The sequence below is a fragment of the Ricinus communis genome, chromosome 7 (genome assembly GCF_019578655.1).
Source record: "Ricinus communis isolate WT05 ecotype wild-type chromosome 7, ASM1957865v1, whole genome shotgun sequence".
Classification (NCBI taxonomy): Eukaryota; Viridiplantae; Streptophyta; class Magnoliopsida; order Malpighiales; family Euphorbiaceae; genus Ricinus; species Ricinus communis.
The window spans coordinates 9,635,142-9,658,886 of record NC_063262.1 but is presented as its reverse complement, the minus strand read 5'-3'; the positions used below and the strand labels follow the sequence as shown (position 1 = coordinate 9,658,886).

Sequence of the window (23,745 nt, the reverse complement as noted above, 5' to 3'; positions counted from 1 at the left end):
CTATATAGGAATTTGATTTAACAAATAACGATAAAACATAGTCTCAGCATATTCTATCCCATGTCCATCACCATGTTGGTATAAGCATTGTGCCACTCTAGCTAGGTTAGCTGCCACTTTAACAAACCCTTTTGAGAATAGACAATCAACAAGTCTTCGTTCTTTATTTATTTTCTTCCATGTTTCGCCAATTAAGTAATGAATATGCTCACGGGCTTTTACTTCTAAAACTTCAGTTTCATACATGTAACATGGTATTGATTTAGAAATATCACCTCTTTTTAGTTCATCCTGCAGGTAAATAAAATATATAAGATCAACAATGAAAGTAATTTGAAAGAATAAGAAATTATAAAGAAGAGGAGAAAGGTATCCGTACCGAAGATGTTCCAAGGTCATTTGCAAATCTAAGAATCATAGCTGACCATCAGATTATATCAGGATAATCCGTCATACATTTCAAAGCTTCATTTGTGATTGGAGATCCTTCAAGAAAATAAGTATGACTAGGATAACAAGAGCTAATATAGAAATCCATACATTGTCCATATATTCTTGCAGTGTTGGTGTATATCCACTATAGTACTATTTGGCCTCCATTAAATATGATTTACATAAATCTGCCCACTGAAATAATTTACCAAGTTAATACATGAGTGGATCAGCAATGAGATACTAAAAAAGTTGGAGTAAATTAAAAACATATTAAGATTATAAATGAATTTAGAAATAGCATCAATACATACAGTTTTCTTCAAGTAGGGAATGATATGAAATCCTTGTTTCCTAAGGACATCATAAGCTATTTCATTGATTAAGTTATGGAGGGCTAGAAAACATAACTTCATATTGTCAGGAAGCCGGTCCATTGCATCAACATCCCGCCTGAAATTATAACATTAAATAAACATTAATATTTATTATGCAAGAACCTAATCATATATAAATTAAGACATGTAATAACACTATCTAGCTCCAACATTCCAACAACATCTGTAAATAAGTCGAGTTCATCCAAGATTCCATACACGGCATAAATATCATCAATTATTGTTATTAGTGAATTAACTTTGGTAGACGTTCTTCTAAAATATCTAAACTGTGGCTTAGAATTCTCCCCTACTGCCCATAAGAAGTTCTCCATTAACCTGTCCCTTGCAAAGCTTAACTTTTCACCGAGACCTGTATTTCTCCACCATCTTTATAGCAGACCAAGACAAACTAGTACCATTAGAAGCCATGTGCATGCAAACTAACTGAAAACTGTCTTTTTTAGTTTCCTTTTTTAATATAACATAGTAGATAATTCAAAAGTCACCCATAACATTATGAGAAACAATGAGTAGCATATTTGACAATTAGATTATAATTTTTTTTTGTTTATAAAGTACCGTTTTGCACTTTGTTTGGACCATTGCAAAAATATAGGATTTTCATTTATTTTGGCTTGAATGGCAGAAAATCATATGACAATTAGTATTTAAAAAAAAATACTAATATGTAGATTTCTCTTTCAAAAAAAAAAACCCTTTTACACCAACAACAATGTCAAACGGTTCCTTAGAGGAGAAAGAGGGCCCGGTTCCTTATTAGCAATTTAGCACATAGGTGCTCAGCATAGCTGTTTGGTTAGTATCAATTCTTAGGATGCCAAAATAGCACCAGTTTCTCTTCATTATTTTGCAATTTTCCACCAACAATAACATTTTTAAATAATCAACTTATTTATCCCTTAATTTATTTTAAAATATTAGCTAGCAAAATACAATGAAAGTTTACTCAATAGAGAAATCTAAAAAATTTAAGTTTGTGACTGTTGCTAGGTCAATTAATTTTGAAGCTCATGAAGCTACTGCTATAGCAAATTATATTGATGAGCCGGTCAAGTGGACTAATAGTTGCCCTTTGTGGCTAGTTTCAGTAATATCTTGTCATGGATGAGTTTTTAATGAGACTATACTGAGTATTTTTCTAAAAAAAAAATAGAGAAATCTAATAAAAAAAATTAAAAACATGTTTTCTTCTTAAAACTTGCATATACATGAAAATTCTTCAAATTATTAGAACTCATAATAGCTAAGATAATCTATCTAATTTTCTCCAGCATGATACTATTTTTTTCTCTGCCATTAACGTTATATATTATAAAATGTTATTCATTACGCTTATATAGAGCATATTTGGTTAGATTCAATAGTTTAAAAATCGGACTGGAGAGCAAACCAATCAAGTTATTTACTGGTTCAATTAGTTTGACACGTTGGACTACCGGTTAGACCTGTTCAATAAAAATTAATTATATTTTATTTCATATACTTTAAAATAGTAATTATAATTAAATAATATAATTAAAATCTAAAAATTTAAAATAAAATTATAAAAAAATATTTGTTCATATTTCATGAAGAGAAAAATATAATTTCTAAATTATATTAAGCAATTAAGATTGGTCATATAAAATCCTGAAATAACTTTTGATTAATTATAAAGTTATAGATTATGAATCATAAAAATTTATAATTAATTATTATTAATATTAGAATCATATTTATGATTTTTAAACAATTTTAGTAATTTAAAAATTTAAAAAATTATCACCATTTACCTCTTTTATTTTATTATTTTTAATATTTTTATTTTAAATTAAATGTATAAATTCTTTATTGTAATTAAATTGTATATTCAATTACTAAGTTATTTAATTGTAATTAAATTTTTTATTTACTCATTTTAATTTATGAATATTTGTATACAATTTTTTTTCAAAATTCAAAGTTGTGATAAAATTACAAAAAAAAAAGAGTAAATTTTGTGATTTTTCAAATGGTGCTTTGAATTGCAAAAAATTTTGTGTTGAAATTGCTAAAATTAAAAATTTATATTAGACTGCAGCTATTAAAGGCTCAAGAATCAAACACGTGGGCTATTAATAGTTTGGGCCTAGCTTAATTCATTAAGGCCCAAAAAAGGAGGTTTAAGTAATTATTATGTAATTAGTGGATAATTATTTTTTGAGTTGTTTAGTTTGTTTAGGATAGTAAGGGATAAACTATAGGAGTTGTGTGTTGAGAAAAGAACTCTAAAAAGGAAATTTCTACAAGGAGTAAAGGTTAATTAAAACAGGGAGTTCTTCGGCTACTAAGAATCTCTCTAGAGAAGGTTTCTAATATTCTCTGCAGAAATTTATGGAGTTTATCATCTTCTACATCTGGCTAGCTTGTGTTACATCATTCTTTGAAGAATCAGAGAAGCTTTTCGCAAACGTGAGAAAGAGGACCAATATTCTTCATTCCTTGAAGAGCCTTTGAACTTTGAGGGAGTTTTAGTTTTCTGTTTTATGAATCTTAAGTCTTTCTATTTAATTACAATGATCGTTGAATTAAGTATGTTAGGCTAAGTCCCATAAGTATTTAGTTTGGCTTTTTACTTATGTATAAACCTTATTTATTTTGAGTTTAATAAATAACTTCTTTGCCTTCATATGTTCATTAGTTTTATCTATTATTATTAGTTGACCATCATATCAATTTAGTAGTAATATGTGTTATAAAAATCTTTAGGTTAAAAGTATTATAAACATCATTTTTATTTTAATCTATGTTGGTATAAGAAATCTAAGTTGTATCATTAGCTTAAATGACTTAGGGAAAAAGGCACATCATCTCTCATTTGTTAAATTAGGGCTTAAGGGAATTAAAGAGATAACTAAGTATAAGCTAGACTAAATGTTATTTTATCATGTAGTTCATATTAATAATTCTAGTTGCATAATTATTTTCTGGTTATTTAATTTATTTTATTAAACTAAAGATCATTCTTAAAACATCGGCTTAGAGTGTTTATATTTATTTTTAGTATTTTGTGTGATAGTTGGTCTTTATAATATATGTTCTACAATTCCTTGTAAGATCGACCTCGTGGTGAGCTTGCCCGAACTACCATTCAGTTCGTACACTTGCGAGTACTAATTTAGACACATCAAATATAAAGTACTACAACTACTTATTTGCCGATGGAAACTAAATATGTTATTTTAAAAATAAAATTATTGTTTAATTAGAAATTTATTATGTATTCCTCAATAATAGTATATAATATATTAACTAATTTTACAAAATGATTCCAATTTTTAATAATTTAATTTATAAGTTTAAGATATAACAAGTCACCTACGAATGTAATTAAATTACAAATATTGATAACATGGTTCACAAATTTATAAATATAATGAGTTACATGCAATACATAAATGCATTTTATGTTAAATTAAGTAAATAATTTATTTTTATTAGATAGATAATAATGAGTCTAATCATTTAAAATTATTTATTTTATTATTTAAAAAAAACAATAGTAATTTGATGCACTAAAAGGAATTAAACTAAAACTTATAAAGAAGAAATACACAATATGTAAAATACAGTGACATTACCAAGTTATGTTAAATTCGTTAATCATTTAATATGTGAACATTTAACACACAATTTGATTATAATAATTAGCGCAACAAAAAAATAAGAAAAAATTAAACATAATTCTAAAGTAATAACACTAATTGTTACCTCTGTTATGTATTTATGTTATCTTTTAAATACTAATATTGTTAAATACTAATTCTAAACATAATTATTTTATTTTAAATATAAATAATAACGAATCCAATATATTAAGAATTACATAAACGCGTGGACAAGAAACTAGTAGTTATAAATAATATTAGAAATGAGCGTAGGATGATACATATTTCAAGTCCTCCTGATGGATTGCCTACACATTATTGAAGTCTAACTTAGCAAGCTCAAGCAGAAGAGGATTCATGCCTTGTTTTCTCTCATATACTTCTGTAAACCACCTTGTCTCCCACCTTAGCACCCTCAAATGGAGTGGGAGCTCTAAAGAATGACTTATCATCATGGACAAAAATGGAGCTTTGTCTTGTTGAACAATATTTTTCTGGAGATATATTGTGGCAAATTTTCTAGCAACTTCTAAAATATTCTCATCTTCTTCTGAAAGGTATGATGCCTCGAACAAAGGCAGCAATCCTTCAAGATCCTCAATATGCATGTCTTAAAGTTTCCCAAGTCATCAAGGAAAAAATTGAAAATCTCTGCAATTTAATTCTTTAGCATTGCGAATCTCAAATTACTGTCAATTATTCTAGAATGGTATAATATTAGTAGCGCTATACTCAGGTGTGTATATAATGGCGTATAATATAGTTAATCATTTTAATGGTAAAATGCAACTATAGCTATTGTATCTATTTGATACCTCAACTTAATAATTACAAAAAGTGGTACTCCAATCGATCAACAATGAATCAAGTTATACTTTATGGTTATTATATAATGATATGATGTGGCGGCTTTATTCTCTCACTAACTACCATATTAGCTCTTATTTGGACATAACTAATCCTAGTTATGAAGAAAAATATGAATCTGATAGAGCAAAATCACAGCTAATAATTTGAGAAAATAAAGATAAAATAAGACAAAATACACAATAGAACACACAGATTTACGTGAAAAATCCCTAAACAAATTAGGGTAAAAACCACGGGCAAGGATAGAAGAATTTTACTATAAGAAAATAATAGGAGTTACAAACTCTCTATTTATAAAGGAGAAAACATTAAAATTCTCTCTTTATAATAGGAGAAAAATAATTGCTTAACTCTCTAATATTTTTCTCTTATTTTTTGGATGATTGAATAACAAGGTGAGGCCTCTATTATATAGGCTTGGAAGGTACCTCAAGATTGTTAACTTAGCAATGTGGGAGAAATACTCCTCAAAAATTAATAACTTAACAATGTGGGAGAGACACAAATCCCTAAATATCAACAATCTCCTACTTGAAGATTTGATTGAGGATCGATTGAGATCTTCACACCGTCCTTTCTTCCTTGCCTTTCCATACGCTTATACTTTTATCGGGGCCACTTCAGAGGATTGACACCAAATAAATTTATCGGTGTTAACGCCTTCACAAAAAATCTGCTAGGTTGTCTTTAGTATAAATTTTTTGCATATCCACAGTGCCCTCTTCCACTTTTTCACGAACGAAGTGATACTGGACTCGTATGTGCTTTGACTTTGAATGAAAAGCTAGATTCCTTGCGAGATGCAAGGCACTCTGACTGTCACAGAACAGAGAAATATGCTCATGTTCGTGCCCGAGTTCCTCCATCATCATTTTCAACCATACTGCTTCCTTACTAGCTTATGTAGCTGCTACATATTCTGCTTCTGCTGTTGATGTCGCCACAACTGACTGCAGTTTTGATACCCAGCTCACAGCTCCGCTAGTAAGTGTGAACACAGACCCTGTAGTAGATTTGCTTTTATCAAGATCACCTGCATAATCTGAGTCAACATATCCTCTGATAATAAAGTATGATCCTCCATAACACAATGCAACATCTGAGGTTCCCCTAACATATCTTAGGATCCTCTTTACATTCCAATGCTCTCTGCCAGGATTCGCCATGTACCGACTTACTACTCCCACTGCATGTGCAATGTCTAGTAGTGTACAAATCATTGCAAACATTAAACTCCCCACTACTGATGCATACGGTACTCGAGACATTTCCATCCTTCCTTCTTCACTGCTAGGACTCATACTGGAGGATAATTTGAAATTAACAGGAAGTGGGGTAGAAATTGACTTACAATCTTCCATATTAAAGTGTCGCAAGACCTTCTTCAAATAATTTTTCTGAGAAAGCCAAATGTTCCTATTGTTTCTATCTCGGTGAATTTGCATCCCTAGAATCTTGTTTGCTGGTCCCAAGTCCTTCATTTCAAATTCCCTAGCCAACTGTGTCTTTAGTTCTTCAATATGATCTTTGTTGGGGCCTGCTACCAACATGTCATCTACATACAACAGTAAGATAATAAAATCACTTTTACCAAACCTCTTGAAATATGCACAAGGGTCTGCATTAAGTCTGTTGTATCCAAGGCTCATGATGAAGGAATCAAATCTCTTATACCAACACCTCAGCGCCTGTTTTAAACCGTATAAAGATTTGTTCAACCTACAAACCAAGTTCTGCTTTCCTTTTTCTTCAAAACCTTCTGGCTGGAGCATATAAATTTCTTCCTTAAGATCTCCATGAAGAAAAGCTGTTTTCACATCTAGCTGCTCTAGATGTAAGTCAAATGTAGCACACATCTCCAAGACTACTCGAACAGTTGTTAATCGAACCACAGGGGAAAATATTTCGTTGAAGTCAATCCCCTCCTTCTGAGCATATCCTTTCACCACCATTCTTGTATGGAACCGCTCCACTTGATCATCACTATTTCTTTTAATCTTAAAGACCCATTTGTTGCCAATGGCCTTTCTTCGTTGTGGTAGTGGCACAAGCTCCCAAGTCTTGTTCTTATGTAGAGCTTCCATCTCTTCTTGCATTACTGCCATCCACTGAGATGCATCTGAACTGCTCATTGCTTCTTGGAGAGTTGATGGCTCCTCTTCCTCAGTTAGAAGATAGTATGCGACATTGCTGCCTATATTATAATCTTTCTACCAGGTTGGTGTAAATTTTATATGTTTTCCCTTTCCAAGTTCTGACTCTTCAAACTCGACTGGTTCTTCCTCTTCGTGCTTCGGTGCTGCTTCAGAAGAATCTTCTTCTGTAGACTTTCTTTCCACCTGTATAGTTGTAGTCTCTGAATTTTCTTTTGAAGTGCTATCATCTTCTTCCTTCAATCTATCTTCTAAGAAGATTACATCCCTGCTGATTATAACCTTGTAGGCAGTGGGATCTCACAGGCGATACCCCTTCACACCATCAGCATATCCTAAAAACAAATACTTCCTGGATTTTGGATCCAGCTTCGTAGTTTCTTGGGTATTATACATCACATACACAGGACTTCTAAATATATGGAGGTTTGAATAATCAACTGGCTTCCCAGTCCACATCTCTATCGGTGTCTTTTGATCAATTGCTGTATATGGAGACCGGTTAATCACATAACAGGCGGTGTTAACTGCCTCAGCCCAGAATGCCTTATTTAGGCCTGCAGCTCCCAACAATGCTCTAGTTCTTTCTAACAAAGTTTTGTTCATCCGCTCTGCCACTCCATTTTATTGAGGAGTGTATGCCGTAGTGAACTGCCTCTTGATGCCTTCTTGCTTGCAAAAGCTATTAAATTCATTACCTGTGTATTCTCCTCCATTATCTGTCCTCAAATACTTGATCTTATTGCCTAAATCAAGTTCAACCCGCGCTTTGTAAGTTTTGAAAACTGCAAATACATCTCCCTTGCTCTTGATAGGATACACCCAACATCTCTTGGAGTAATCATCGATGAAGGACACAAAGTACTTAGCTCCTCCTAGTGATGAAACTGGTGCTTTCCATATATCAGAGTGAACTAATTCTAGAACATCCTTACTTCTAGAATTGGATGTATTGAACTATAGTCGATGCTGCTTGCTTGTTATGCAATACTCACAAAAGGGTAATGACACCTTTATGAGACCAGGAAGTAGATTTTTCTCAGCAAGAACCTTCATGCCTTGTACAGACATATGTCCAATTTTCTGATGCCACACCATTGCAGATCTCTCGCTCGAACTACTTGAAGCAACAGATGCTTCTGCTTCATGCATAGTCTCTCCTAAAAACATATACAAATTAGCAGCAATTTTTTCTCCTTTCATAATTACAAGCGCTCCTCGGCTAATCTTCATGATTCCTTTCTGAACTTTGATAATGCAATTAAGATCATCCAGCTGTCCCAGAGATAACAAATTCTTCTTCAGACCTTCCACATGTCGCACTCCTTGAATAGTGCGGACTGTACCGTCATGCATCTTCAACCTTATGGTTCCAATTCCTATGATCTTTAAGGCATTATCTTTACAACTATACACAGATCCTCCTAAGATAGGTTCATAATGATGGAACCACTTTCTTCGAGAGGTCATGTGATAAGTTGCTCCTGAGTCAAGAAGCCATACATCAGCAAATCTCTTCCTGCTCTCAGTTGATATTGCTGCTTCACAGCATAATACATTTCCATCATCCGAAGTGTATGCCACATTCCCTTGAGGATTGGAATTCTTCAAATTCCAACAATCCTTCTTCAGGTGACTTTTCTTACCACAATGGTAGCATTTATAATTCTTCTTACTCTTTGATTTTGGTCTACCAAGATTATGACTCCTTGAGGATTTGATTTTGGCCACGTTCTGTTGATCTCCCTCTCATCACCATCAAGGCTTCCACTTGTTGTGAACCTGCCTTCTTGTCTTCCTTATTCCTTCACCGATTTTCTTCTTCAAGAATAGCGGCTGCTATATCGTCAAAGACTAGAATTTCGGTAACAACACTATTTGTCAAACTGATAATGAGTTGATCATACGAATCAGGTAGACTTTGGAGTAGAAGTTCTGTACGTTCTTGTGACTCTATTTTATAGCCCAAAGATGTGAGTTGAGAAAATAGAGTATTCAAGACATTAAGATGCTCTGTCACTGAAGTAGATTCTGACATTCTTAAGGTGTATAGTTTCCTCTTAAGGAAAATTTTATTGTGTAATGACTAGGCCTCGTACAGTCTAGTGAGGTGGTCCCAAATCTTCTTTGCCGTTTTCTTTCTTCTATGCTGGACAAGATCCCATCTGCAAGTGTCAGATGAAGGTTTGCAATAGCATTTCCATCCATCTCGTTCCACTTATTATCATCTGTGAGTGTTATCGATCGTTCACTGATAGCCGCAAGACAATTGTCTTTTCTCAATACAGCCTTTATTTTTAATTTCCACAGTGAGAAATTACTCCCATTGAATTTTTCAATCTCAAATTTTATCGCCGTTGCTTCTATCACAAACGGTGCCTTTTAGCTTGTAAAATGAACCGCAGTAATGAACACAACTCACTAGGTAAGTTCCTAAGAAAGACTGGAGGGTCACAAGCGGACCTCTTAAGTACCAATCTCCTTAGACAAAATCTTCCCTAAATTGTAAGTGTTCTTACTACTCCACACAAGCTCTTTTGCACCAAAGAAACCTCAAAAAACCCTCTTATGATGTGAAAGATCAGACTGAGCTACAACCACCGAAGTTTAAGAAATTTCTTGCCAACCAAGCTCTGATACTAATTGAAGAAAAATATGAACCTGATAGAGCAAAATCACAGCTAATAATTTGAGAAAATAAAGATAAAGTAAGACAAAATACACAATAGAACACATAGATTTACATGGAAAACCCCTAAATAAATTAGGATAAAAACCACGAGCAAGGATAGAAGAATTTTACTATAAGAAAATAATAGAAGTTACAAACTCTCTATTTATAAAGGAGAAAACATTAAAATTCTCTCTTTATAATAGGAGAAAAATAATTGCTTAACTCTCTAATATTTTTCTCTTATTTTTGGGATGATTGAATAACAAGGTGAGGCCTTTATTATATAGGCTTGGAAGGTACCTCAAGATTGTTAACTTAGCAATGTGGGAGAAATGCTCCTAAAAAATTAATAACTTAACAATGTGGGAGAGACACAAATCCCTAAATATCAACAAGTTAGATGTTGAATATTCTTTTCACTCCTCTACTTTGAACTCATACCTTACAATTATGTTTGGAAGAATTAGAATTTTTAGGCTTACTAAGATTAATTATGTACAAGTCAGTAGTGACATGAAAGCTAAAATAGGGATTTGGTTGCCACATCTATAAGTTGATTGATGAAAAAAAATATCTCCAAATAAATATTTGATCTGCAGGCCGAGATAAAATATTGTTTTTGTCACGACCCCACCCGTGGGCCCGTGACCGGCACTAGGGAATGGGTAGGCTTAAGGCCACCGAAACCCGTAGTAAGCCTGACACTCACTGATTTAAACAAATCTCAACTCAAATTAATATTATTAAAACCACAAATTATCTTAATAGGTACATTCTACATAAATACTTCGGTCTGCCAGAAAAACTAGGTGAGACCTGAAACTCAGAAAATTTACAACTGATACATCTACTATTACTACTGCGGAGAATCTAAGATTTACCAATTTACATACCAAATCAAATACTTCACCCGATGATGAAGGAATCGGGTTACTGAATAGGAGTCGCGAGAGGACTAACAGTCACGAATCTGAAAAAAAAAACATAAATGGAGACTGTCAGTCTCGAGAGTGTAGCCCCTTTTCTTTTAAAATTCGAGGTCGAATTTTTTTTTTTAAGGGGGGGAGAATGTAACACCCGGAATTTTTTTTATATATTTAATAATGAGTTTTTTATTTAAGTTAATTTTAGCTTTATTTTTATTGGGTTTAATTTGAAATGATTTAATGAAAAATTTAATATTAATCAAATAAATGAGTTATTTTCTATACCCAATTAGTTTGAAATTTTAAGAAATTATTCAAGTAAATTATTTGAGAAATGATTATATTTTGGTTATTCAAATTTTCCCAAATGCATATTTATATAAGTAAAATTATATATTGGAAAATTTTGGAAGAAATTATAAAGGATGTTTTTATAAAAGAATTTTGGAAAATTGGTATTATAATTGATTAGTAGTATTAAATTTTAAGTTGGAATTTGATTATTTAATTTAATTATGTGTTAGGACTAAATTGGAAATTTATTTTGGAATAAGGATTGAAAGTATAATGTTATTTTTATGGGGTTTTAATGGAAATTTGTGAGCTTGGTATTTTTGTAAATAAATATGTCGGGCAGGGGTATTTTTGTAATTGTGTATTTTCAATAATTCGGATTTGGCCCAAATTAAATAGTCAGGGGCTTAATTGAAAGGCTAAAAAGAAGTTTGGGGGTTAAATTGGAATTCTGCAGGATGGAATTGTAAGTAATTAAGAAAGTTGAGGGACCAAATTGTAATAAGGAAAAGTTCAGGGGTCAAATGTCGATATTGAAGGGAAAGAAATCGGGGAAGAAGAGAGGAAGAGAGAGAAAAAGCGGGCGTCGCGCGAGAAGAAGGAGGAGCCGGGTCTTTGCGTCGTCACCGGCCGTGCTATCTTGCCGTAAGGCCCTTGGCGTCGGCAATAAGCGAGGCGAAATCGCAAGGAGAGAAAGAGCGGCTTGAAGGCGTCGTTCCGGCCGATCTTTGTGGCGATCGGCTCCCCTTGGAGAGAGCTTCCTTTTGGCGGTAGCGGCGTCGGTTTTGGTGGCCGGAGGAGAGAGTTCCGGCGAAGTGGAGGCAGCCGTGTTTTCTGGTTTTTCCGGCGAGCTCCGGCGGAGGATGGACGATCGGAGGACGTATCCCGACTCTCCTCAGCTCAAGCTTTGCATTGGCACCGGTTTCGTGGCGATCGGGCTTCGTTTGCGAATCGACGGTCGAGATCGTCCGTAAATTTCTCCGGATGATCGGGTGTTAGATTAGAAAATCGGAAGCGGGGATCGTCATCAGCGCGTCGTTGTGAGTCCGATGGTGTGTTCGGATCGTCGATCGGACTCCGGCGGCCGGAGGCGAGTCGACCGAGCGACCGAGCGTCTCGGTAATTTTCTCTTGCCGTTGATCTTAGAAATCCTTGATTTTAAATTTGTGTCTATTGGATTATATTGAGTATTTGATGTTATTTGTGAGTCAAAAATAATTGTCTGTCAGTTTGCCTGCCTCGTATTTTGTGCTGTGTGGCGGAGTCGGGAAATAATGAAGTTTGGGGACCCGACTCCCGTTGTTTATATCGTTAAGTATTTGGAGTGTTTTTCTGGCAGGTCCTGGACCCGTTTTTACGGGGGGTAATGTTCGTGTTGTAGGGGAGGTTCTGCCCAATTTTCGGTAGAATTCTCCCGAGTCGAGATTCTTAGACAGTCAGTCCTAGGAGTCTAGACCTAGGATTAAAGATCGATTGTTTCAGCATTTTGATAAATTTTTTTCCGTGATTAGATCTGTCTGTTTAGCTCGCTCCAACTGAGGCACCGGAGCAGAGCTAGGAGGTCGCCAATCCTGTGAGTTAAAGTCATTTAATCTTTGCGCTATTGCTAGTCTGATTTTAATATGCTATTTAGAATTTGTGCTTAATATGATTATTAGTATCGCAAAATAAATGATTTCACTTGATTATTAATATTTGAAATAATATAAATATTATTATTAGTATGTTATAATAAGATAAACGTTATTATTTTTCCCCTCACAAATTGCACGTTGTTTTATCTTAAATCTTTAATCTTTATTTCGATATGTGTTGGATGAGTTCATCAGATAATGATATTTATTATATGTGATGATTGTGAATTGGGAAATGTGGCTTGTAGAACATGCCTTTGATGGGTTACATCGGGACTGGCGTCATACCGGTAATGATCATGGACATAAGGTTATTATGGATTTGTTTGCCCCGATCGAGCATTGCTCTGGGCCGAGTTCGATTGATTGGAGTTAAGGTCCCCGATCGGGCGATGCTCTCTGGCCGGCTTATTTGGAATTCAAGTGTTCGATTTGGAGGTAAGGACCCCGATCGAGCTTGCTCTCCGGGCGCCAGACTGTTGGATTAAGAGAGCCGAAAGGCTATTAGAATTTGGGGTTAGGGTTCTACCGAGCCACTCGTCCCGTAAAAGTAAAAATATTTTTTTTTATTTATTCATTTATTTATTTATTATGGTATGATTATAATATGATTTGTATTTACGTGCATGGTTGATATTTTGATTCGAATGATTAATATTTTATGTGAAGGAAATAGTAGGGTATGATTATAGTATGGTTTGATATACTGATTTGAATAATCTATGTTTTCTGAGAAGAATGCAATAGTCCCCAGATTATTTAATTTTAACTCACTCTAGGATCTCCATTTATATTTTTTTTTCGGATTCGTATTTGTTAGTCCTCTCGCGACTCTATTGACACTCCTTCATCATCGGGTGAAGTATTTGATTTGGTATGTAAATTGGTAAATCTTAGATTCTCCGCAGTAGTAATAGTAGATGTATCAGTTGTAAATTTTCTGAGTTTCAGGTCTCGCCTAGTTTTTCTGGCAGACCGAAGTATTTATGTAGAATGTAGCTATTAAGATAATTTGTGGTTTTAATAATATTAATTTGAGATGAGATTTGTTTAAGTCAGTGAGTGTCAGGCTTACTACGGGTTTCGGTGGCCTTAAGCCTACCCATTCCCTAGTGCCGGTCACGGGCCCACGGGTGGGGTCGTGACAGTTTTTGTCCCAAATATTTCATTTAAATTTATTTTTTAAATAAGTTATTATTTTTATCAACTCTTCAGTTGTCCCAATGATGTTTAAATCATCAGCATAAACTGCAATTATAGCAAAATCAGAATTTATTTTCTTAATAAAAATATATGGATAAATTGAATTATTAGTATATCATTCATTCAAAAGATATTCACTTGGGCGGTTGTATCGCATTTATCCAAATTGTTTTAATCCGTACAAAATCTTTTGTAGCTTAATTGAATTCATTTTCCGTTGTTTTGAGCTACATGCTTCAGACATTTTTAGTCCTTCAGAAACTTTTATATAAATGTCATTATCAAGTGATCCATATAAATAAGCTGTAACGACATCTGTAAAATGCATATGAAGTCCTTCTAAATTTGCTAGGCTAATTAAGAATTTAAATATAATTGCATCCACAACTTGAAAATAAGTCTCTACATAATCAATGCCAGATTTTTGCAAGAACCCTTGTGCTACAAGTCGTGCTTTGTATCTCATAATTTCATTTTTCTAAATGTATTTACGCATAAGAACCATTTATAGCCTACTAGGTTAATATCTTCAGGTATTAAAATAACAGATCTAAAGACTTGACTTTTTTCTAATGAGTTTAATTCTGACTAGACTACGTCTTTGCGTTTAGGCCAGTTATTTTTTGTCGGCATTCAATAACAGACCTAGGCTCAATTTTCTCACTTTATTTTGCAATATCAATTGCTACTGCATATGTAAATACATAGTCGATAACAATTTTACTTTGATCCCATCTCTTACCTGAAGTGACGTAGTTGATTAATATCTTATTGTTTCCATTATCTTCAAACACTTGAACCTCTTCTGACGCTACTTGTTCATCTATGTCTTATGTTATAGATTGTTTAAGAACATGAATTTTAGGACTATCACTTAGTTTATTTTTTTCCTTTTCTTTTTTAGATTTTTATCCTTGGAACCAAGTGGCCTACCACGCTTCTAGCGTTTCATGGACTCATTTTCTATAGTATTAACATATTGTCCTATTCGGACATCAATTCTAACTAGAGCATTATATGAGATTTAGTAATTCTTTTTGGTTCACAAAATGTATTTGGCAATTAGTTTGCTATACTTTGCAAATAAATGATCATTTGAACTTCTAATTCACATTGTTCTAAATAGGGATTAAGATTATTTAATAATGGCCCATTCCAAGTTTCTCTAATTGCTTGTTTTCCCCCCAACTTAGGAAACAAAACTTTATTAAAATGACAATCATTAAATCTCGCAGTAAAGACATTCTTTGTCAACGGCTCAAGATGTTTAATCATAAATGGAGATTCATATCCAATGTATATTTCTAATCTCCTATGAGGTTCTATTTTTATGCGATATGGGATGTTAATTAGGACATAAACAGCACATCCGAAAATTCTCAAATGAGAAATATTTGGCTCCTGGCTAGAAACCAATTGTAATGAGGAAAATTTAGGATAGCTAGTTGACCTGATGCGAATAATAGTTATTGTATGTAAAATTGCATATCCCCAAAAAATTATTGGGATATTTGTTTTAATAAGCAATGGTCCAGCTATTAATCAGAGACATTTAATAAAAGATTCTGCTAGATCGTTTTGAGTATGAATATATGCTACTGGATGTTCAACAGTTATTCTAGTTGATATGCAATAATCATTAAAGGCCTTATACGTAAATTCACCAGCATTATCAATACAAATTATTTTAATAGCATTAACTGGAAATTGTGCACTGAATCAAATTATTTGAGAAAATAATCTAGCAAATGCCAGATTTCTAGTTGATAATAAACATTTATGTGACCATCTTATTGATGCATTTATTAATACCATAAAATATTTAAATGGTCCACAGATGGATGAATTGGTCCACACATATCACATTGTACATTCTAGAAATCTAGGTGATTCATTTTAGATTTTGCTCGATGAAAGCCTAATAATTAACTTTCCTTGAGAGTAAGCCGAACATGAAAATTCATTAGATTTAAGAATCTTTTGGTTCCTCAATATATTTTTGCATCATTGTTGATCCATGATGACCTAATCGATCATGCCAATAAGATAAATATTTGGGTCAATAAACTTCTTATTTACTACCATATTTTTTTAAATAGTACATATATATGTGTAATATAAGCCAGAAGAGAAAGCATGTAATTTCTCTGATACACATTTCTTTTCCATTGTAAGGGTTGTAATATAGAGATATTCACAATTTTTCATATTTGTAGTTTCAATATGATATCCATTTCAGTGAATATCTTTAAAGCTTTATAAATTTCTACGAAATTTTGAGGAGAATGGTGTATTTTTAATAAAAAATATATGTACCTCCATGTAGCATTAAAATAAAACTATGACCTTATGAAATATGCAGATATGATTGCAACATAAACTAGTATTTGGTTAAAATAAAGAAATTTAGTAGAATTTAAAAAGCCTAAAATCGAAATAAAAAGATTTAGGTGCTATATACTCATAGAACTATCAAAATAGGTCTTTTGATAAAGTATAGCCTCATACAATTTAAAATATATATATATATATATATATATATATAAATAACGTATTGTAAAATAAAGAACAATAAGAAAAATAAAGAGTGTTGTAAAGAACAAGAATAAAGAAAATAAAAGAAAAAATAATAATTTTTTTATATGTGTGTACGTATCATTCCATTGATTATAACACATATTTATGGGCGTTTAGAACAGTTAAAATTTTGAATTTTTAAGAAGAAAAATATAAATTTTGTCAAACCTTTTTTAATTAGCTCTTTAAAAAATAAAACGTGGTTTCTTTTTAATTTTTTTTCAATTTACTAGTATTATAGATGTAGGATTTTTTTTTATGGAAAAAAAAAAGTCTAATTGTAGCTTTTAAACAAGTTGATAAATAGCGGAAGAAGCTTGCAATTGTATTGTCTACTTATGCAAAATCCAAGAAAGCTAAAGGTTTTAATAATGAGCCTGAATCATGTGCCAGGCTTAAGAAGGTGGATAACCAAAAATATTTAGAGGAAGAAACTTGATGTAATTGTTATGTGATTTTTCTATTAATGTACTATACATGATGGTAAATATTTTTATGGTTATATTAATAGGATTATATATTTTGAAACTCAGTACATATTATTTTACCTTAGACATATTTTAAGTTGTAGATTTTATTTTTTTGAGTTTGTTATGAAAAAATAATGACTCTAACGGTCACTTAACTTGCTCTAGGTCTCATTTTGGTCACTAATCTTTGTTTCGTTTCATTTTGGTCACTCAACTTTTATTTCAGTAGTAATGGTGGTTACTCCATAGTGAATATACAAAATATGATGTGTTTAAATTGCCTTATGATTGTATGATACAAATCTAAAGCTTAATCCTAGTCACTATCCTAATTATATTAGTGATTTTAACTCATTATTTTGATAAATATGTAATACTTTCATTGAATTATGTCATTTATTGTGATGTGGTCCTTTTATTTGTAATGAACCCATTGTCTTAAGATTAATGCAATTACATTGTTTTGATCTAATCACTAATATAACTAAGATAATGACTAGGATTAACCTTTTGATTTGTGTCACACAATCATAAAGCAATTTAAAACATCTCATATTTTATATATTTACCACATAGTGACCACTGTTGCTACCGAAATAAAAGTTGAGTGACCAAAATGAAACCAAAAAAAGATTAGTGCCTAACATAAAATCTAGAGCAAAACTAAGTGACCATTAGAGTCATTATCCCTTGTTATGAATAATTTGTATATATTTAAGAATTTTATTGCTTCAGTTTAAATGTGTAACTATTAGTTTTTTTGTCATCAAAACAATTTCTAGATATAAGCATATTTGAGTATATTTTAAATATGGTCAAAATATACTATGATGATACTCTTTGCATACTCAAAATATATTTTAATGATTTTTATACTCGAAATAGACTTGATATAAATTATATATACATAAAATACTCAGAGTATATTATGTATTATTACCTATGCAGCGTGAAAAGTTGTACTTTGGTATGAGAATGTATATTATATCAAAATTTATATACCTCATGTTTTCTTCCCAGTGTCCATTGTGATAGTGAGAAATATGTATTATGTCTAGACTTATAAAAATAAATAAATAAATATATAAAATGATTTAGGATTTGAACGAACAAAATTCAGTAAAACTCAAAATATCATATATCTGAAATAAACTTGTCATATACTTAACATATATTACTTATTATATATTTGAAAATTATTTTATATTTTATAATTTTTTAGCTACATATAGTATAAATTCTTATATTCATTTAGTTATTTTATATATGTACGTATAATTATATGTATAGTTGAAAGTAAAATTGTGAATTCGATTGATTTATTTTTTCGGTTTAACTTTTTAGTTTCAAATTAGTTTTTTAGTTTCTTTGGTCTTTTATCATTCTTATTGATAATTTTTCCTATTTTTTTGTGGTAAATGTTGTGAAATAAGTAATGAGTAGTAATACATATCACGAACGAATTTTAAACTTTTTTATAAAATGTAATTTAATATAATTTAGGTGGATATTTGACCTGTCATTTGAAAGATTAATGTTTGAAACTCATTGGATAATTTTAAATTAACTAATAAAAGATTACTGTAACTCTTTATAAAAGATTAAATCTTTCCAAAATTAAATGAAATAGTTTGGATGATATCAAATAAAATTATTTGATTTTTATCTAATATTATTTTTTATATAATTAAACCTATTTAAGATAATGCATGTGTATATATTAGAGCAAGCTTTTTCTTTATTTTCGTTATCTTTTCTAATGATTTGGGACGTGAGAAATATATGTATGAATAGAGTCAAAAGAATAAAAAGAATTTTTAGATATAAACATGTTTGAGTATAAGTTAGATATGCTCAAAATATTCTACGATGATATTTTTTGTATACTCATAATATACTTCAACGATATTCTCTATATACTCGAAATTAATTTGATGTAAATTATATACTCATAATATATTGAGAGTATACTATGTACTATCAACTACGAGGGTTGAAAAACTGTTGTCCTTCGGTACGAGAATGCATGTTATATCAAAATTTACATACTTCATGTTTTCTTCCTAATATCACAATCTAATATAATTTAAGTTGATATTTGTCATTTAAAAGGTTAAAGTTTGAAATTAATTAAATAATTTGTAAATTAATTAATAAAAAAATTACTATAACTCTTTGAAATGAACATATTATTTTAAATTTAAATTAAATAATTGGATGAGATTAAATTTAGAATTTAAAATTATTTGGTTTTTATCTAATCTTAATTTTTTTACTATTTTTAAGATGTATTTAAGTTTTTATCTTCTTTTATTTATCTTCTCTATTTGTTTGGGATAGAAAAATATATGTGTGAAGAGAACTAAATGTTAAAATTCATTGAGTGGGACAATGAGACTTGATGCAGTGTATGTATTTGCTAATGGGCATAAAAGTTAAACATTTATATTATAAACGTATTTTTTTTATTCTTAGAATTGTGGGTGTAAAAGTTAATTGATTTAGTTTTTAAGGTATTTATTTGAAAGTCCCTTCATATTATTAAAGTGTTTGGCACTACTATTTGGATTTTTCAATACTTAGTTGTAGGTGAGTTTCTTTTCATAATCCAGATGTCATTCCTTTATATTTTTTTTATCTCATTAATTAATTACTAAGAACTTCTCTACTAATAATAATGTTAATCTTATCCTCATTATGAATAATTGATAGATCATAAATAGTTATATTTATTGTGTTTAATTCCTTTATATTTTGATTGGATATTGTAATTAATTATGGAAATTATATTTATTTTGATCTAGGTGGTAAAATATAAAGGATTGAGTAAAATTTAACTTAAAGACATATTTTAAAGCATCATTTGTCAAAAATCAAGTCTTTTGGAGGAAGAGTGAAAATTTATGTAGAAGATCATTTTCAACAAGGCGTGACCACGCCCTACAGTATGTGAGCTGCTGAAATCTATTGAAAAGAATTTTGAATTGTTTTTGGTTAAATTCGTGGTAGACCCACTTTTATGTTATTTCCTTTATTTTGGAAGTGCTGGATAATAAAAACTATCTCCTGTATTATTTAAGATTTTATTTGTTTAGATTCCCTTTTATCTTAGCCTTACTTATGAGATTAAGATTATATAGGAAGTTTATTTTATTTTTTTTGATAGGGATTATCCTACTAAGGTTTAGGTTTGACATCCTATATAAGAAGGCCAGTTTTACAAAAAGGGGGAGAGACATAGCTTTGATATATTATTAGTAGTTTTCTTCTTTTATTCTCTACAACTCTTGTGAATTTTTACTCCACCATGTGTGGCTAAACTTTTAATTTCTGATTCAAGAGTGAATAAATTCCAATTGTGATTTTGTCCGGCTTTGTGCTTAAACAAAATTTCTTCTTTAATTCAAGTATTCTTTATTTCTTGTTTTTATTGTTTATGAATTTTTGATATTGATTGAACTGACGACTCAACTTGATATTGATTTTTCTATTGCTATCCTTGAGTTTGTGATCCGTAATTTTCATGAACGATTGATACAAGTAGCAAGGAGCTGGCTCACGTGTGTGTGATTGTGGCCTTTTCGATTTACATAGCTTGCATGATAGGCTCTAGGGAAATAAAGAAACAAGATTAATTCAATTGCAGCTATCTCGATTAATTAATATTGGTTTAGTCATTCTCATTATTCTTAATGCTATCATTAAGTTGATATAGAACGATATCGTGCCCAGTTGACTAATGGAAAGTTTTGATTTAGATGCTGGATTTGAGTCAATTATATTAGGAGAATTTACACTTGTTGTGGCTTTTCTGAATAAGTAGACTAAGTAGTTGAATAGAAAAATTGATATTTAAGCCTATATGATCATAATTACAATTGGATAGAATTTACACTCTTGAATTGGAAGTTTGGTAAGATTGATTTTTTATTTACTTTAATATTCAGTTGTTATTATTTTCTTGTTTATTTATAATTTTAGTTGAATCATTCAAAACCCCCTATTTTTGTTGTTTAACTTTGAGAAGCTATTCATATTGATTCCTTTAGAATTCGACCTAGTTTTACTATTTCTGCAAGTTAGTTTAGAAAAATTAGTAATTTATTTTAAAAGGTTTCGACAACCCGTTCAAAATTAGGCGCTGTTGCCGGGGAGCTATTTTAATTTCTCATTGTTTAATTTATTTATTTATGACTCGTTCTTCTTAAGCTATTGATTTGTAGTATAACCTTGAAATTGAGAAGATAGCGCGTCGATTAAGAAAGGAGACTAGGCAAAAAAAAAAGTCGTCTCATAGAGGAATTGGAGATAGATTTGGTTATTGGTGACACATCTATTTTCAAGAAGTTGCAGAAAATATGGCAAACAGAACTCTCAAAGAGCTAGCCATGCTGGATTTGAATCAACAACCTTTATGCGTTACATTTCTTAATATTGCAGTTGATTTTGAACTAAAATCTAGCTTAATTCACTTACTCCTTTCTTTTTGTGGATATGCAGATGAAGATCCTCATAAACACTTGAAAGAATTCCATATTATATTCTCCGGAATGAAGGCACATGGTGTGACCAAAGAGCAAATAAATCTTAGAGCTTTTCCCTTTTCTTTGAAAGATAAAGCAAAAGATTAGCTCTATTATCTACCCTCCAGTTCAATAACAACATAGAATGAGATGAAAAGATTATTCTTAGATAAGTTTTTCCCTACAAAAAGAGCTGCCAACATCAGAAAAGAAGTTTATAGCGTAGCACAGTTCACTGGAGAAATATTGTATGAGTATTGGGAGAGGTTCAAGCAATTGTGTGCTAGTTGCCCCTATCACCAAATTTCTGAGCAACTTTTAATCTAATACTTGTATGAAGGATTGTTGCCAATGGATATGAGTATGATTGATACAGCAAGTGGTGGAGCTTTAGTGGACAAGACACCCGAAGGAGCCATGCAATTGATTTTAAACATGGTTGAATATTCTCAGCAATTTGGTACAAGAGCTGATGGAGCTACTAGGCGAGTTAATAAGGTAAGCACTAAAAATCTTGAAAATCAAATTTCTAATTTAACTGCTTTGGTTCGTCAAATGGCTGTAGGGCAATTGCAAATGGCAAAAATTTATGGAATATGCTCAGTTCAAGAGCATCCCACTGATATGTGCCCTACATTACAATAAGACTCGATGCAAGAGGCCAATGCTTTATACGGGTTTACTGGTCAACCTCAAAGGAAGTATGATCCCTATTCCAATCAATATAATCTTAGATGGAGAGATCACTCGAATTTGAGCTATGAAAACCAAGGAGGACAATAAAAGTATCATTCCCAAAATTTCATTAGACCACATCAAGTTCTCCAAAAACCTCAAGCTTCAAATTTAGGTATGTCTTTGGAAGATATTGATAAAAATCTTACTAACAGTGCTCTTCAATTTCAACAAGAAACAAGGTCAAGCATTCAAAATTTAGGCAATCAAATTGCTCAATTGGCTACGTCGGTTAGTAAATTGGAGGCTCAAAATTTTAAAAAACTACCTTCACAACCATAGGTAAATCTAAAGGAGAATGTTAGCGCAATTGCACTAAGAAGTGGAAAGGAGATTCTTTTAGGGTGGATTCCACGTAAGGAAAGTGAACCGAGCAAGGAAACGAAAGAAGAAGCTTCCTCTAAAGCATCACGTGGGTAAAATTCGATCCTCATCTATCTCTCTCATGTCACACTCCATTACCTCCGTTTCCTAGAAAATTAGCTAGCCAAAAGAAAATGAGCAAGAAAAGGAGATCTTGGGTACATTTAGGAAGATGGAGATAAATATCACATTATTGGATGCTGTCAAGCAAATTCCTAATATGCAAGGTTCTTGAAGGAATTATGCACAAACAAAAGGAGGATGAAGGAAAAGGAGAAAGTGGTGGTAAGTAAAAATATGTCGGCTATCTTGCAAAAGAATATGCCAAAGAAAATGAAAGGATCTAGGTATGTTTTCATTACCTTGTGTTATTGGTAATATGAAAATTAAGCGCATCATATTAGATTTAGGAGCTTCCATTAATGTTATTGCCATTTTCTATTTATCAAGAGTTAAGACTAAATGACTTGCAAAAGACTGGTGTAGCGATTCAATTAGCTGATCGTTCTTATATTCATCCCCTTGGAGTTGTTGAAGATGTTTTGATGCAGGTTAATGAGCTCATATTTCCTGTCGACTTTTACATTTTGGAAATGGATGGTAATTCCTCATCAAAATCAGCTTTGATTTTGTTAGGACAACCATTCATGAAAACAAATAAGACAAAGATTAATGTAGATAAGGATACTCTCTCCGTAGAGTTTGATGGAGAGATTGTTAAATTTAATATTTTTGATGCAATGAAATATCCTAATGATTTACATTCTTTTTGTCATATTGATGTGATTGATTCAATTATAAATGATGTATTTTTGCAAAAGAAAATGTCAGTGATGAGCAAGAATTAGATGCACAATCTAATAT

General features: G+C 31.6%; 1 pseudogene; it reads right to left on the bottom strand.

The window, feature by feature from the left end:
* Positions 1-5,923, bottom strand: LOC8275142 (annotated as a pseudogene).
* Between the last annotated feature and the right edge of the window lie 17,822 nt (positions 5,924-23,745).